Genomic DNA, 19,564 nt, shown 5'->3' on the forward strand with positions numbered 1-19,564 from the left:
ACAGGGAGGTTTTGGTGATGGGGAGCATTAATCAGCTACAATGTATATCGACAAAATAAAATTTAAAAAAAAAAATAAATAAATAAATAAAAAATAAATTTAAAAAAAATAAATGTTCTTATCAAAAATCAAACCAAACCAAAATAAAAAAAAAAAAAAAGTTTATAGCAGTAAACACCTATATCAAAAAAAAAAAATATTTTAAGACAACCTGATGGTTCACTGCAAGAAAATGAAAAAGCAGGAACCAACCAACCCCAAACAAGTAGAAAAAAGAAATAATAAAAATCGGAGCAGCAGTAAATGAAATTGAGACTAAAAATACAACACAAAAGGTCAATCAAATGAAAAGGTGATGTTTTGAAAAGAAAACAAAATCAACAAACTATTGGCCAGACTAACCAGGAGAAAAGGAGAAAATACCCCCAAAAATAAAATCATAGATACAAAAGATGACATTAAAACTGATACTGCAGAAATACAAAGGATCATTGTAGACTGTTGTTAGCCACTATATACCAATAAATTCCAAAACCTAGAGAAAATGGATAAATTCTTGGACACATAGTGCCTACCAAGAAGAAATAGAAAATATGAGCAGACCAATAACAAGTAATGAGGTTGAATCAGTAACTAAAAGTCTGTCAACAAAGAAAAGCCCAGGACCAGATGGTTTCACTGCTGAACTCAACCAAAATTTAAAGAACCATTAGCACTACTGTTTCTCAGACCATTTAAAAAAAAAATTGAAATGGACAGAATTTTTCCAAACTCATACTATGAGGCCAGAATTACCCTCATACAAAAGCCAGGCAATGACACACACACATAAGAAAACTTCAGGCCAATATCCCTGATGAACATAGCTGCAAAAAATCCTTAATAAAATACTAGCAAACTAAATCCAACAGTGCATCAAAAAGATGTACCATAATCGTGCGGATTTATCCCAGAGATGTAAGAATGGCTCAACATATGCAAGTCAGTAAAAATGATATGCCACATCAATAGAATAAATGGAAAAAAAATGACCATCTCAATAGATGCAGAAAGCACATTCAGTAGGATTCAACATCTTCTCATGATAAAAAGCAGATTAGGTATAGAAGGAAATTATCTCAACACTATAAAGGTCATGTATGACATACCCACAGCTAACATCACACTGAATGGGAAAAATCTAGAACAAGGCAAGGATGCCACTCTCAGTAGTTTTATTCAACACAGTAGTGGAAGTTCTAGCCAGAGCACTTAGGCAAGAGAAAGGAATGAAGGTCATCTTAATTGGAAAGGAGGAAGTCAAATTGTCCTGGGTTGCAGATGACATAATTTTATATAGAGAGAAACTTTAAAAAAACTCTATTTTAAAAAAAATCCTAGACATAAGCAAATTAAGTAAAGTTGCAAAATACAAAATCAACGTACAAAAATTAGTAGCATTTCTATACACCAACAGCAAACTAGCAGAAAAAGAAATCAAGAAAGCAACCCCATTTACAAAAAACACAAAAATGCTTAGGAATGAATTTAACCAAAGAGGTGAAAGATCTCTACAGTGAAAAGTATAAAGAAATTAAAGATGACCAGAAAGATGGAAAGACATCCTATGAACATGGAATGGAGGAATCAGTATTATCAAAATTGACCAATAGATTCAATGCATTCCCCATCAAATAACCAATGAAATACTTCAGAGAAATAGAAACAACAATCCAAAAATTTATTTGGAAACACAAAAAACCTCACATGGCCAAACAATTCTGAGAAAAGATAATACAGTGGGAGGAATCAGTCACCTTGACTTCAAAATATAGAACAAAACTATAGTAATCAAAACAGCATGGTACTTGCACAAAAACAGACACACACACCAATGGAACAAAATATGGAATACAGAAATAAATTCATGTACCTAAAACCAACTATTTTTGGACAAAGGAACCAAGAACATATATTGGGGAAAAGACAGTGTCTTAAAAAAGTGCTTGGAAAACTGGAGAGTCATGCTCAGAAGAATAAATCTGGAATCCTATCTCTCACCATATACAAAAGACAACTCAAAATGGATTAAAGACTTCGACTTAACACTGGAAACTATAAGACTATTAAACACAGGGGAAATGGTTCAGGATGTAGGACTGAGCAAATTTTTATGAATAACATCTCAAAAGCGCAAACAACAAAAGTAAAAATAAATGGGATTATATCCAACTAAAAAGCTTCTGCTCAGCAAAGGAAACAATCAACAGCATGAAGAGACAATCTGCAAAAAGGGAGAAAATATCTGTAAACTAGTCATCTGACGGGATAAATATCCAGAATATACAAAAAACTCAATAGTAAAATAATAATAATAATAATTCAATTTAAAAATGGGCAAATGAGCTTTATATACATTTCTCAAAAGAAGAAATACAAATGGCCAGCAGGTATATTTAAAAATAATAAATATCACTAATCATCAGAGAAATGCAAACAAAACCACAATGACATATCATCTGACCCCACTTAGAATGGTGATTATAAAAAAGACAGAAAAAAACAAATGCTTGTGAGGATGCAGAGAAAGAGGGACTCATACATTGTTGTAGGAAATGTAAATTAGTACAGTCATTATGGGAAACAGTATGGGGGTTTATTAAAAAAACTGTAAGTAGAACTACCTCATAATCCCGCAGTCCCACTACTTGATATATATCCAAAAGAAAGGAAATAAACATGTTGAAGAGATATCTGTACTCCCACATTTATTGTGGCCATATCCACAATAGCCAAGATTCAGAAACAACTTGTAAGTGTCCATCAACAGATAATTGGATAAAGAAAATTGTATAGTTTATACCACAATGCAGTACTACTCAGCCATAAAACAGAATGAAATTCAGCCATTTGCAGCAACATGGATGATCTTGGAGAAACTTATGTTAAGTGAAATAAGCCAGGCACAGAAAAAGAAATAGCTCATATTCTCACTCATGTGTAAACTAAGTGTTGCTCTTATACAAGTAGAGAGTAGAATGGTGGTTAGTCGAGACTGGTAAATGTAGTGGATGGGAGATAAGGACAGCATGGTCAATGGATACAAAATTATAGCTAGATAGGAAAGAGAGTAATATTTAGTATTCTATAGTCCTGTAGGGACACTAGAGTTAACAATTTATTATATAATTTCAACTAAGTAATAGGATTTTGAATGTTCCCAACACAAAGACATGACATATGATTAAGGTGATAGATACCTTAATTACCCAGATGTGATCATTACACACTGTTCAAATGTACCCATATATCACATTGTACTCCACATATCTACATAATTATCTCAGTCAATTAAGAAAAAATAAATTTAAACAAGTTAAAGACAGAAGTATAAGCTACCAGTAACTTGGAAGAAAAATAATGGGAAGTTAATACTTACTGGGAGCAGAGTTTATGTTTTGGATTACAAAAGTTTTGGAAATGGATAGAAGTGATGGTTACCCAGCATTGTCAATGTAATTTACTCCACAGAATTGTATGTTTGAAAATGGTTAAAATGGAAAATCTTATTACACGTATATTTTTTACCACACCACAATTTTTTTTTTAATTAAAATTAAGTAAAACATTTACAAATTTGAATACTACTCTAATTTCATCTTTATGTGTTAATGTACTGGGTGCAGATAACTTTATATCTAAGAAACTCTTCATTTTAACAAGCACTTCCTTGTGTGAGACTCTGCTGAGAGTATAGCTTAATTTTTATGTGAATATATATACATATTGTAATGATGAACAAGCTAACTGTACGGTCCAGCCCCGTGGCTCACTCCGGTGAGTGTGGTGCTGGTAGCGCCGAGGCCGCAGGTTCGGATCCTGTATGGGGATGGCCGGCCGAGTGCGCTCACTGGCTGAGCATGGTGCAGACGACACCAAGTCGAGGGTTGTGATTCCCTTACCAGTCAAAAACAAAAACAAAACAAAACAAAACATGGATGAATCTGGAGAAAATTCTGTTAAGTGAAATAAGCCAGACAAGGAAAGAGAAATACCTCGTTTTCACTTATAATTGTGTGCTAAGAAAGAAAAAGAAAAAAGACCTAAACAATTCCTTGAACTTTCAGAATACTAGAGGAGGTGTGGTGGGGGTGGGGGTTTGGGGAGGGATATGTTGGGTAAAGGGCATAAAGAAAAATCATGATTTGTAATAATAATATGCTTATAATAAATAACATTTTTAAAAAGGATAGAAAAGTATGATACCATGAAAACATTTATTACTTGACGTTATTAGAAGAGAAACGTTATCTAACTAGTATTTACATTCTGACATATATATGTTTTATGATTTTCATTGTTTCACAACACTCCCATACCCAAAATAGCTGTTTTCTATTTTCCCATATGAATATTTTACAGGGTTTGAAACGTATGTAAAAAGTTCTGATTTTCAGAACTTTGTTTCAAAAGGCAGCTATAATACCATTGGCTAATTAAAAGACTAAAGGACTGTGATTTTAAAAGTTCAAATTAATAGTAGTTTATATACACCCTGAAATATGTATTATTACTACTTTGCTTGTAATTTTATTATAAATATAACTCATGTCAGTCTAATTCAACTCTCCATGCTTAGTAAAGCACAGTTTGTTCAGAATCCTGCTGGTCTTTTACTAGACTTTTGTAATAAACATTAATCATCATTATTGTATGGCAGGGATATTTGATGCTAACATCAGATTTAGAATATTATCATTCAAAGGAGGTAATGAAAAAGTCACTGCTCTGAGATCTGTAAGGTGCCCATAGGCATGTAAAAACTGAAAGTGTCCATATGCCAGCATTAATCACATGACAGTGGGAGGAAGGGGACTGAGTACACATCACAGCAGGAATGTTTTCCCCCCAGTTTATACCACCAGTTTTCTAAATAAAATAGATTTTAACATTTTAAAAAACTTGAACACATTTAATAAGAACTAATCTTATTTGCAAATATCAATTCATTAATGGATTGCATAAACACTTAATATTTTTGTATTATACTTCTATCCATTATTCATCAAGTGTTAGAGCAAAAGAGATTTATTCAAATTATCTTTTATCAAAATATTTCAGCAGTTATATGGTGACATCAGCATAAAGTGAGTTGGAATAATTATCTACTAAAACTAAGCAAGTTATTTACATAGATTTTAGGAATTAATTTTATTACATGGAATATTAAGATGTGTTGGTTTAGGACTTCTGATCAAGATGGCAGAATAGACAGTCCCCAGTGTCACTCTCTCCCACAAATGAGCCAATTTATAACTATTAAAAAGCAACAACAGCCAAGCTGGGGCCACTAGAACTCAGGGGAAGAAGAGAGACTTAGAATTCCTGAAGTCAGGAGAAGCCATGATGAGAGAAAGGACTGCTCTGAATGTTTCAAGCCCCAGACATTTTAAGACTTGCCCTGGTGAGCACATGGAGTAAGAGCTTGCAAAAGCCACAGCTGTGCCCTTTGGATGAGGTTGCTTGGAGGCTGCAGGGGAGAAGAGGGACTTGGTGGCCCACAGTCCAGCAAGACCACTAATGGTTCCTGTGGACCCACACAGGAGTGAGGGGCCACAGACAACTGAAGAAAGCCATTCAGAGGCCAGTGAGTCATCAAAAGAGACTGGCAAACATCCCACTCTATGGGAAGTCTTTGGAGTATGGGCAGTAGGGGAGATGGGCCCACCAGGGGGAACACTGGGGCACAGCATGGTCAGCTGATCTGCCCCTGAATCAGCACAGAAGCACTCATTGAAGACTGGTCAGGAATATAGAACTGGGGGCGGGGGTGAAGTTTGCTGAAAAAACTCAGGCTCAGACCAGAGTTTCAGCACAATGCAGGTGTACCAGACCTCACATGACCCAGAAGTACATACAAGGTCAACAATTAAAACCTGATCTGCACGTAAAGCCTTCTCCAGGGAATCAGCAGCAAAGCAGCAATTTACCTCAATTACGGGGCTCAAGGGCTGGTCCCCACAGGAAGTTCCCCCATTTTAGAAGTAAGCAAAAGACAACAAATTAGTTCCAGTGCAGAGTTTAAGTGGTGGGAACAATGAATAATCCAACACAGAACTGAAAGAAAAATGGAATACAAGTCAGAGACAAAGTCTGATATTAACTAGTAAAGGCCTAACACCACCAAAAAACATCTATAAAACCTAGAAGGACAGGAAGTGCCCTGGGCTCCCCTGCCAGAATGAGGGCGGTGCCATGGGCCTCAACCAAGGCTCACCTCCTTCTTATTCCTCCTACCCTATTTCCTTGCCCTTCCCCTCTCCCTCTCCCCGCCCAACTGCTCCACAACATCTTAGAATGTAAAAAAAAATTAATAAATACATTTAAAGAGAAAAGACAAAAAGAATCTTAAAAGAAGCAAGAGAAAAGCATCAAGGCACCTATAAGGGAGCTCCTTTCAGGTAACAGCATACATCTCAACAGAAATTCTACGAGCCAGAAAAAAAATGGGATGACATATTCAAAATACTAAAAGAAAAAACTCTGAGCCAAGAACACTAGAGCCAGCAAAGCTATCCTTCAGAAATTAGGGAGAAATAGTGTGTTTTCCAGACAAACGAAAATTTCAGGAATTCACCACACATGACCATCCCTGCAAGGAATCTTCAGGGGAATCCTTCATCAGGAAAGCAAAAACAATAATCACTCATCTTACCAGCTATAGATCTATTCACATTTTCTGGGTTTTTTAAAATAATTCAGTCTTGGGAGGTGTTGTGTTTCTAGGAATTCATTCATTTCATCTACATGATTTAACGTATTGACCAACAATTATTCGTAGTATTCTTTTATAACCATTTTGATTTCTGTAGATTTGGTTGTAACGATCCCTCTTTCATTTCTGATTTAGTTATTTGAGTCTTCTCTTTTTTTTCTTAGTCCGTCTGGGTAAAGGTTTGTAAATTTTGTGGATCTCATCAAAGTTCCAACTTTTGGTTTTACTGATTTTCTCTTCCTTTTTTTCTGTTTTCTATTTCTTTTATCTGTGCTCTAATTTTTATTACTTACTTCATCTGCTAGGTCTGGGCTTAGTTTGCTGTTCATTTTCTAGTGTCCTAAGGCGCAGAGGTGATTGTTGGTTTGAGATCTTTCTCTTTTATTAATGTATGCACTTAGATTAAATAGATTTCCCTTTAAACTACATATATATATTTTTTGTTTGTTTGTTTGTTTGTTTGTTATATTTGGAGTTAAAAATACCTAGTTATTTTTAGTGGTTTTTTATCCTACCTTTTCACTTAATATTATATCATGAAAATTTGTCATAAATACTCTTCAAAATTAGATTTTAATAACTGCATAATGTTACATTTAATGGAGGTCCGTAATTTATTTAGCAATTCTCTTATTGTTGGACATTCAGTTTATTACCAATTTTTTACCTTTATATAGCTCTCACATTTACACACATAAATATACACACACAAATATATGTATATATATATTCTTTGACTTTTTGCTTATGGTTTCAAGAAGTAGGATAACTGGTTGAAAGTATATGAACATTTTATAAACTTCTGTTTATCAATCCAATCTGTTCTCTGTTCTTCAAAGTTTTACCAATTTATAGTTATATGAGATTTTGACATTGTTTCTTTCACAGCACCAGTATTATACAATATCACATTTATTCAGTTTGAGAAATGAAAAATATCATTTTTCTGTTTTAATTTCCATTTATGTGAACATCTTAGAATGTATTTGTTAGCCATTTATAATTCATTTTTAACAGTTGTTTATACATTAAGGAAGTTAATCTTTGTTACATTTGTTTCTTATCAATTGACTTTACATTCAATTTGTGATGTTTCTTGTTTGTATGTTGAGAAAATAATTTTGTATTTAAAATAAAAAATAATTTGGGTCAGGCCGTGGCTCGCTCAGGAGAGTGCAGTGCTGATAACACCAAGGCCATGGGTTCGGATCCTCTATAGGGATGGCTGGTTCGCTCAGTGTCTGAGTGTGGTGCTGACAACAGCAAGCCAATGGTTAAGATCACCTTACCGGTCATCTTTAAATAAATAAATAAATAAAAATTAAAATTAAAAATCATTTAAAATAATTAAATAATAAAGTTTAAAAATTTTCATTTCTAATCCCAAGAGATAACCATCTACTCCCGACTAATTCATGCCCCTTGTTCTTTAAATGGCTATCACATACTGAAAAAGAGTTGGTCTACTTGATCTTCAAATGGTGTCTTCATCCAATAAGGCTCTTCAGGACATGGGTTCTGAGGCTAGATATGGAACAACTACGGTTCCCATGGATTAAGGTTGACAGATAAAATATTATTATTGTATTATAACTTTTGGAAATTTATCTGTACTGCAAAAAACAAAAAACTGATAGTTGCCATTAATATGCCAAAAAGAATTTTTTTTTAACCCAAATTTTAAACTTAACTGTGTGGCCTGTATTTTTATTTGATGAATCTTAAAACTCCACCGAGGAAGAATCTTGGAAATTGTAATAATATATTAAAAACTGAGGAGAAATTAAATAGGAAAAAAAATCATTGAGGTCATCTATAAGTTTAGTCAATGTGCAAAGGAAAATTGGGTCCTTTCTGATCCATTAAAATATTAAAAATTTAAAAGCACTTCTTTGCTCTCACTGTTAAGAAGTGATGACTATGGACTAAAAACTGAGGATGAAGACCTGAGCACTCTCAGAAGACAGATAATACAGGACAAGTTCATCCTCATTACACTGGTTTTTACCTCAGGCAATTATCAACATTTTAAATCCCTACATGTATGAACAATCATCGATAATGATGAGGAAAATAACAGCATTATATCGACCAGGAACAAAATATTTCTAAGGCTTTTGGGCTTAAATCACATGTCTAAAATAAAAAGCAAGACTATAATGAAAAGAAGAAGCTGTTTATAAGAAATCAAGTGCTATTTTGCATAAGACAAATGTTTTTTGAAGTAGTGATATTTGGTAAAATCTATTTCTACATCTTTATAGTAATATATATTTTAGGTCTGCATTATTTTATATTTAATATTATCATTTGTACAGTGATCTTTTCACACTTCTTGATTTAGATTTAAGTATGTAACCTATATGATAGAGTAATTTGTGTTTTATTTTATTTTTATATTAATCAAAGTGTAATTTTCCTCATGAATTATACCACATTCTACGAGCAGCATTTTTACAACCTGTAACTGAACATCAGCAGCATAAAAAGATTATGAGAATTGCAGATGACAAGGTGAGGGAGGGTTGAGTAATTTAGTGGCAATAGTCAGCAACCTGAGAAACACGGGTGGCAGTTTCAGGAAAAGAATACCCCTTTCCCAACAAAATTTGTTTCATAAGAAAAAAACTTTAAAAATCATAAAAATGGCAAATAAAAAAATACGATAAACATCATGCACCCCTGAATAACTGAATTGTTTGTAGCATACTATTCTTTAGCATTTGAACTTAGCATATGCTGCAGCTACATGCACAGTGCTTGCTGACAAGGATATTGATAGTTTCAAGGCATTTACTTCTCAGCTCTCCTGGGGAAAGCCATAGGCAAAGAAAGTGTCACTGCCAAAGTAGCATAGAGTGAAACACTGGAAGAGCTTGATCAAAAATTCTGTGCTACAAAATTTAAAAACAACTAAATAATCTGCTTCCTGTGTGTTTTTCTAACCACCACAACCAAGAAAAAAAAAGTAGCACTTTTTTTTCCTAAAGACTTGCATGTTTTATTTTTCACCATGATGACTGTTTATCGTAGTAATAAGAAGATGAGAGTCACATCACATCTGGAAATGTTGGTATGTAGAGATATCTCCAGTTTGGAAATCAGAATTTGAAGGGATGTATTCTGTTTTCCACTTAACACTGATTAGGAATAATCAATTTCCCTTCATTCTGATATAGTCCTCTCTAAACGTGTACATAAACTTTCAACTTTTAACATCATTATTTCTCTAGAAAACATAAAATGTTTTAATGTTCAGAGATGGCTTTCTACTGTTATTTCATTTCAGTTTGATGTCCTCCTGCTTCACAGATGGAAAACAACTCTATTTTTTGTTCTCTTTTCAAACTATTCTGATTCCATTCTGTCTTACATTTAAAAAAAACTGAATTCAAAATGTTCTTGTTTATTTCAAAAATAAAATTTAAATTTGCTTGTCATATTTGTGAATATATGTCTTAATTAGCAAGCAACAATTTGTAACTTTCAGAATAAACAGAAGGGAAACAATATTTAAATGATTTTTTAAATACTGTAAGATAATGCCATTCTTTTAAATTTGGCGAATTATTATTTTTCATCACTAAACTATCGACCAAACTAATATATAGAAAACTTCCTAAGTTTTTGCTTATTTGGAAAACATAAAATAGACCTAAATTTATTTTAAGAAGGTATATGAAATTATGCTGAATTTTAAAAGCAGCCATTTAAGTATGGTGCTTATTAACTCTCCAAATACTTGATGAAATGACATGAAATGACTTTTCAGATACGTATGTAGTAGCCAGAAAAAAATTTCTCTAATGGCCACTACTGTGGCATAAAAGAAGAAAAAGGTCTTCACAGTCATCTTCTTACACTTAATTAATATAAAATACTGATAATATCCTATGTTTTATGATATAATTCCAATCAGTTCTAAAATATTGTAAATATAATGAAGTGACTACAAACCTAAAATTTAAAATGTATTAACTATGTTGTTCTGAATTAATTTGAGGCAGGGAGGGGAGCCTCACTTGGTGGTGATGGCCTTGATGTCCTTAGGCTTAGGTGTTTGGCCATCTCTCCTGCAACACCAGGGGCACAGCCATCTGCAGCACACTGGACATGATGGTCCAGCACGTGTTGTTGGGTACCAGGTTGGGAGTCACCCAAGCAATGTGCCCAAGATGTTGTTGACACAGATCATCATGCCCATGGCCTTGTAGGAGATGCTGGTTTGGGGTGCATCTGCTTCAGCACCTCCTACAGTTAGGTGGAGCAGCTCTTTCAGTGGGGATTCCTGTGCCTCCTGCCTTTCTTCTTCTGACTCTTGGTGGTGGCTTCTTGTATCCCTTCTTGGAAATGATATGCTCTTGAGGGTGAGCTCTTGCATGATGACCACACTGCTGCTTGCCAGGGAGGACTGGGTGGGCAGCACAAAGGTGGTGGGGTACGGGTATGCCGGAGTCCAGCTCCAGCTGGTTCTTGGAGCCTGAGAAGGATGTGTGGAGTTGGCGAAAAGAAAAAAAAAAAGATGGCCCAATGATGTCTAGTGCATCAGTGGACGATGAACAAAAGCCATTCTCCTTTATTTATACCATGTCTATCCTCTGATTACGTAAAGCAAACATTTTTCATCAAGTTAATATTAAACTATGAACATAAAATAGATCAATACAATATTTAAGTCACTCCTTTTTGATTATGCTGAATCATAACTTTTTAAGGAACTACATGTCATTATTTATAAATCATTATCTTTAGGAAAGTACATATCATTCTTTAAAAAGTGACAAAAGTAGTGAGTTACCTCAATCGGTTGTCTTCAGTCAGTCACAGATCATAATCTCCCAGAAAAGTCCATATCATTCTTCAAAGTGAAACCAGCAAGCAAGAGTTACAAACTGAGGTCTGTGGCCAGTGACCAGAAACCTCACGGTTGGCAGCACATGCGGTTCTTAAGTAAAACATTTAACCCTTACAACATATGATTTACATATCCATCACCTATTTTGATTTTAATTTTTTATCTTAATCAACTAAAGGCAACAAATATTTTAAAAAGCACATCCTTTTATAACATGATTTAACTATTTGTGTAAAACGATTCTTTGTTTAAAAAATTTTGAACAACTTACAAGCCCAAACCTAACTGATTTTTCCATAAACAAAAAAAATTTTTTACTCATATTTAATCTTACCATACCAATATTTGTCTTCTATATATGGCCCTGTATAAGAAAGAGGGGGGGGTCTATCAGCTCATACATATTATATGCTATTTCTTCCTCCAGGAGCCCACCAGACTTTTAATATTTACAACACAATTGTCGTCTCTGACAGTGGCTGTGGCACTAAATAGCTGGAGCAGTTTTTTCTTTCTCTCATGTTGGCTTCTCCTGCGTTCATGCACTCTGTAGGTTTCTCCTCTTCCCCTGAGCTTTAGTGGCTCTGGCTTGGCTGTTGTTGCTTTTTTATAGCTGTATATTGCTTTGTGGGAGAGAGTGATGCTGGGGGACTGTCTATCTGCCATCTTGACAGGAAGCCTCCTATAGTTTTATCTGTTATGTTTAGGTGTACGATCCATTTTCAGAATTTTTTTGTTGTATGATTTGAGTTAGGGGTTTTACTTCCTACATTTGCTGGTGGATATGTAATTTTTTCCAGCGCCATTGTTGGAAAAAAAAAATGTTCTTTTCTCTTTAAAATTCTTTGGAAACTTTGTCAAAATCAGTTTACCATAAATCAAAGTGTTTTTTATTGGACTTTTCATTCTGTTGTTGTTGTTTTTTTTTTTTTTTTGGTTGTCAAGAATCCATAATTATGTTAGTATCACTCTCTTTGTTTGTGTAACTGTCTAGTGAAATTTGTTATTAGGAAGTTTGAGTCATTTAAGTTTTCTTTTCAAGATGGGGGATTTTAGTTTCTCTTTCATTTTCATATAAATTCTAGAATAAGCTTGTTAATTTCTGTAGACATACAATTGGGAGTTTGAAAGGATTGCATTAAATTTTTAGATGAATTTGAGGACTGTTTTCATCTTAGCATTATAACATTGAACATTGGATGTGTTTGTATTTACTTGAATTTTCTTTGATACGTTTTAGCATTATTTATTATTTATTTATTTACTTATTTAGTGTAAAAGGCATGCACTTTTTTGTTAAATCTTCCCTGAATATTTCTTTCTTTTTTATGCTATTATGGTTGAAATTGTTTTTTGTTTGTTTGTCTGTTTCATTATAAGGTTACTCATTGCTAGTACATAATGAGTAATTGGATTTTTTTTATGTTGATCTTGTATCTTATGACTTTGGTAAATTCATTTGTTTCAATGGGTTTTAGTAAATTTCTTAAATATTCTTATTAACAAATTTATGTCTTTGTAATCAATGACAGTTCTACTTTTTTAATTTTCAGAGTTTTGTTTGTTATTCTTATGTAGGTTTTGCTGGCAAATATTTTTGATTCAATGTTAAATGGAGTGGTAGTAGTAGGCATTCTTTTTTTCTCAGAGTTTGAGCTAAAGCACCAGGGTTTCACCATTAAGTATAACATTAGCTGTAGATTTTTTTCCTAGGTACACTTTAGCAGGTATAGAAAGTTTCTTTCTATTCCTAGATTGCCAGGAGTTTTATAATAAATAGTTATCAGATTTGTAAAATGTTTTTCTGTGTTTGTTGAAAGAATCATTGCATTTTTTGTTTAACCTGTTAATATTCTGTATTGAACTAATTGATTTTGGATGTTGAGTCAAAATTGCATGTGTAAAATAATCCCATTTGGTAATGTTGTGTAATAATTTTTGTATGCTGGTGAATTCAGTTTGCTAGTTTTATTGGGGATTTCTGTATCTGCACTTATCAGGAATTTTTATTTATATTATTTTTTCATGTTATTTTTTGTCTACTTCTCATATCAAGGTAATGCTATTCTCATAAGATGAATCAGGAAGTGTTACCTCATTTTTTGTGTGTGTGACAAAAATTGTTTGTGGACAGAAGGCAACAGCCAGTGCCTCCGTGTTTAGGGATACCAAGGCAGGTAAAATCCCCAGCCTGCCTGCACAGAAAGCAGAAGCCAGCACCATTACAACCATAGTGCATCAGGCAGGCAAAAACCCTGAGAATCCCTCCACTCTACCCACACAGAAGGCAGGAAACAGCCCCACCATGATCTAGTAGGCCCCACATCACTTCTGTGCTAGTCATCAACAAGAACCACCATCACAATTTCTATCACTGCAAGGATGGGTTGCCACCACAGTAACAGCCGCTACTACTGTGCAGGTGACCTGCAAAATATTCAGCTGCATTGAGACAAGGAGAGTCACTAGAGGAGCCCGGAAAAGGTGAAGGAAGTCTTCCTCCTCAAAGTCCACTCCAGAGTTATAGAAAAAGGAACTGATGTACCAGATATCAACATAGATTTACTAAAAACATGAGAGAAAAGAAAATACGACACTGCCAAAGAAATAAAGTAATTCTCAAGTACTAGACCATGCAGAACAAGAAACCCTTGAAATGACTAAAAAGGAATCCCTAGTAACTATCTTAAAGAAACTCACAGAGACAAGAGAATACTCAGTCAACACAATGAAATGAGAAAAAGTCTCCAGAATATAAAGGAGGAAATTTAAAAATAGATTAATACTTTTAAAAACAAAGCAGCAGAACTCCTGGAACTGAAGGGTTCATTCAATAAAAAATATATAAAAAATAAAAAGCAAGCTAAAGCTCAAGCAGGAGATTAGAGCAAGCAGAAGAAAGAATTTTTGATCCTGAAGATGATCTTTATTAAATAACCAAGGAAGGCAAAAGAGAAAAAGAAGGAAAAGGAATTTTTAAAAAATAAAGAAAGTCTAAGAGAGCTAGCAGACAACAATAAGTGCACAAACATCTGAATCATGGGTGTTCCAGAAGGGGAGGAGGAAGGTAAAGACATTGATACTCTATTCAATGAAATAATAGGGGAAAGCTTTCCAAATATAGAAGGAGACACAGACTTCAGGTTCAGGAAGCTCAAAGGTCCCCAAACAGATTCATTCCAAAAATATCCTCTACAAGACACATTATAGTTAGACTGGCAAAACTCAAAGACAGAGAGAATCCTAAAAGCAGCAAGAGGAAAATATCAAATCACTTATAAGGGAAGCCCCATCAGACTAACAGCAGACTTCACAACTGAAACTGTACAGATGAGAAGAAAATGGGAAGTGGGATGACATATTCAAAATACTAACAGAAAAAAAACTGCCAGCCAAGAATACTATAACCAGCAAGGCTATCCCTCAGAAATGATGGATAAATAGTGGATTTCCCAGACAAACAAAATCTGCAGGATTTTATCACCATCTGACCAGCCCTGCAAGAAATTCTCAATGGAATGCTGCATCTGGAATCTGAAAAATAATGACCACTACTATGATATACAAGAAAGAACAAAGCCCACTGGTAAAACACAAATGCAAATGAGTAATAAAAAAGAAACTAAATCTTACCAGCTCAGAAAACCAACAAACATTGATGACAAATAATAAAAGGGGATGTTTTAGAGAGAATATCTGAATGAAAAGAGAAAATGCCAGGAGTAAGACAATACCTCTCATAAATAACCCTCTGTGTAAATGAGTTAAGCTCCCCAGTCTGATGGGTTAGATTAAAAACTAGACCCAACTATATGTTGTCTTCAAGCGACTCACTTCACCTACAGCGATGCACACAGACTAATAATGAGTGGATGAAAGGAGATATAGCATGTATCTGGAAACAAACAAAAAAAAAGAGCAGGAGTAGCTATTCTTGTATTGCATAAAATAGGTTTTAAAAACCATAATAAGAGACAAAGAAGGCCACTATATAATGATAAAGGGATCTATCTAGCAAGAAGAAATGACAATCATAAATATATATGCACCCAACACTGGAGCCCCTAGATATATAAAGCAAACACTATCAGACCTAAAGAAAGAGATAGACCCAAACATGATAATAGTGGGGAACTGAACAATCCTTGCTCAGCATTGGACAGACCGTCCAGGCAACAAATCAACAAATAAGCACAGGATTTTAACTACATTTTAGACCAATTGGACCTGGCCGAGATCTAGAGACCATTTCATCCAACAGCCACAGAACATACATTCTTATCAGTACATGGAACATTCTCCAGGATACACCACATATTAGGTCACAAATCAAGTCTCAACAATTTTTAAAAAATCAAAACTGTCTCAACTATTTTTTCAGATCACAATGGATTAAAACTAGAAATTAATAACGAGAATCTCATAACACTGTCCAAATACATGGAAATTAAACAACAGGCTCCTAAATGACCTATGATCCCAAGAAGAAATTAAACAGGTAATCAAAAAAATTCTAGAAAATAGGAAAATAGATACATTATATCAACATCTTTTAGATACTGCATGAACAGTACTAAGAGAGAAGTTTATCACAATAAATGTTCATATCAAAATAATAGAAAGATTTCAAATAATGCTAGTCCTTGAAGAACCAGAAAAACAAGAATGATCCAATCCCAGAGTTAATAGATGGGAAGAAATAGTTAAGATCAAAGAAGTAAATGATATAGAGAACCCCAAATTGACACAAAATATCAATGAAACAAAATAGAAAAACTATTAGTAGGTCAACTAAAGAGAAAAAAAGAAGAAGAGAGAAGACCCATATAACAAAAGTCAGAAATGAAAAGGAGACATTACAACTCGTATCACAGAAATGCAAAGAATAGTTAGACACTGTTACAAACAACTATAAACCAGCAAATTTGACAGCCTAGAAGAAATGGATAAACTTCTGGACACAAACAAACTTCCAAACTGAACCAAGAAGAAATAGAAAACCTGAACAGATGAATGACAAGCACAAGATTGAAGCAGTAATCAGTTTCCCAAAAAAGAAAAGCCCAGGTCTGGGTGGCTTTACTGCTGAATACTACCAAACTTTAAGGATGAATTAATGCCAGTTGTCTTCAAACTATTCCAAAAAATTTAATCAGAGGCCACTCACCCAAATACATTCCATGAGGCCAGCATCACCTTAACACCAAAACCAAAAAGAAAAAAAAGAAAACTGCAGGTCAATATCTCTGATGAACATAGAGGCACAAATCCTAAATAAATTACTAGCAATCAGCATACAGCAACACATCAAAAAACTTATTCACCATGATCAAGTGGAATTCATCCCAGGGAGTCAAGTATATGTAAGTCAATAAATATGATACACCACATCAACTAAATCAAGGACAAAAATACATATGATTATCTCAATAGATGCAGAAAAAACATTGAACAATATTCAACATCCCTTAATGACAAAGGCTCTCAGCAAATCAGGCATAGAAGGAATGTATCTTGACACCGTAAAAGCCATATATGACAAACTCACCACCACTATCCTGATAAAGCTTTCAGCTCTTTCGAAATGGGAACAAGATAATAATGCCCACTATCACTATCACCGCCCCTATTTAAGATAGTACTGGAAGTACTAGCCAGAACAATCAGGCAAAAGAAAGATATAAGGGAATCCAGATTGGAAAGGATGAAGTCAAACTGTTCATGTTTATAGATGACATGATCCTGTTTATGGAAAAATCTAAAGACTGTATCCAAAACCTCTTAGAGTTGATAAAGAATTTCAGTAATGTTGCAGGATAAAAAATCTATGCTCCCAAATCAGTATCATTTATATTCTCCAATAGTGAACTAGCAGAAAAAGATCTCAAGCAAGTAAGCCCATTTATAATCACCAGAAAAATAAAATACCTAGGAGTCAATTTAACCAAGGAGCTGAACGATCTCTACAACAAGAACTACAAATCACTCCTGAATGAAGCTAAAGAAGACAAAAAGATATGGAAAGACATGCCATGCGCTTGAACAGGAAGAATCAACATTGTGAAAATATCCACACTCCCCCAAATAATTTACAGATTCAAAACAATCACTGTCAATATACCAATGACATTCTTCACAGAAATAGAAAAAGCAATCCTAACACTTATATGGAGCAACAGAACATGCTGAATAGCCAAAGCAATCCTGAGTAAAAAAAAAAAAACAACGCTGAAGGCATAACATTACTTGACTTCAAATTATACTAGGAAGCTACAGTAACCAAAACAGCATAGTACTTGCACAAAAATAAACACTCAGACCAATGGAACAGAATAGAGAACCCAGTAATCAAACCACATACTTACAACCAAGTGATCTTTGACAAAGGTAACAAGAATATACGTTGGGGAAAAAACTGCATCTACAAAAAATTGTGCTGGGAAAATTGGGCATCCATATGCAGAAGAATGATACTAGACTTACACCCTTGCCATATACCAAAATCAGCTCAAAATGGATTAAAGAAATAAGTATAAGGTCTGAAACTATAAATTTCTTAGAATAAAGCATGGGAGAAACACTTCAGGAAGCAGGATGGGGGCAAAGATTTTCTGAATAAGAGGCCAAAAGCACAAACAACAAAAGAATATAATAAGTGGTATTATATCAAACTAAAAACTTCTGTACAAGAAAGGAAACAATCAACAGAGTGAAAAGGCAACCTACAGAATGGGAAAAAATATTTGCAAACTGTATGTCTGACAGGAAATTAACATCCAGAATGTACAAGGAGCTCAGACAGCTACAGACATAGTAAACACACAAACACACACACACACACACACACACACACACGTGTTCCAATTAAAAAATGGGCAAAAAAGCTGAATAGACATTTTGCAGAGGAAGACATACAAGTGGTCAACAGGTACTTGAAGAAATGCTCAACATCATTAATCATCAGGGAAATGGAAGTCAAAACCACTTTCATGTTTCATCTCATGCCAGTTGGAGGGGCTATAATAAAAAAGACTGAGTGACAAATGCTGGCTAGGATGCAGATAAAGGGGAACTCTTCTACACTGTTGGTGGGATTGTATATTAGTGTAGCCACTATGGAAAACAGTACAGAGGTTTTTCAAACGACTAGAGATAGATCTGCCATAGGTTCCAGCAATGCCGTTTCTGGATATATACCCAAAGTAATCGAAATCACCATGTTGAAGGGATACCTGCACTCACATATTCATCACAGCTCTATGTACACTAGCCAAGATATGGAACCAACCTAAATGTCCAGTGGTGGATGACTGGGTAAGGAAAATGTGGCACATAGACACAATGGAATACTACTCAGCCATAAAAAGAATGAAATTCTGCCATTCACAGTAACATGTAGGATCTTGGAGAAAATTATGTTAACAGAAATAAGCCAGGCACAGAGAGAAAAATACCACAAGTCATCACTCATAGATGGGAACTAAGAGAGAAAGAAGGAAGGAAAGAAATACCACAGTGGTGTGTTGGATTTGTAGAGGGAGAGAACAGGTCTAAGATTGCTAAAGGGTGGGGGGAGGGATAAGAGGTTGATCAGAGTTTTGGGGATGCAGGGAATAATTGCAATTTGAGGTGGTGGATATGCTGATAGTATTGATCTGATCACCAAATCTTGGGCATAGGTACTGATGGTCAGCTCTGTGCCCCATGAATATGTACAATCAATAAAAATTAAAAACATAATAAAATAAGTCTAAATTTACCTTCCAGGGAATACACTATGAAACAGTGAGAGAGAAAAGGAGTGAAATTAAATTTATTTCCTTTTTTTTTTGTTTCCTGTCAGTGTAAATAAAATGTTCCAAAACTAAGAAAAAAAAATTGTTTGTTTAGAATTAACGTTAATTCCTTATTACATGTGGTGCAACCTCCCAGTTAAGACATTTAGTTTCATCTTT

The 19,564-nt window shown here is 34.4% G+C and overlaps 1 protein-coding gene across 5 annotated transcripts in view; it reads left to right on the forward strand.

Annotated features, from left to right (window-relative positions):
* Positions 1–19,564, forward strand: part of LOC134374703 (zinc finger protein 658B-like) — a 67,630-nt gene that overhangs the window by 27,451 nt on the left and 20,615 nt on the right. The window lies entirely within an intron of this gene.

This window comes from Cynocephalus volans, chromosome 4, assembly GCF_027409185.1.
Source record: "Cynocephalus volans isolate mCynVol1 chromosome 4, mCynVol1.pri, whole genome shotgun sequence".
Classification (NCBI taxonomy): domain Eukaryota; kingdom Metazoa; phylum Chordata; class Mammalia; order Dermoptera; family Cynocephalidae; genus Cynocephalus; species Cynocephalus volans.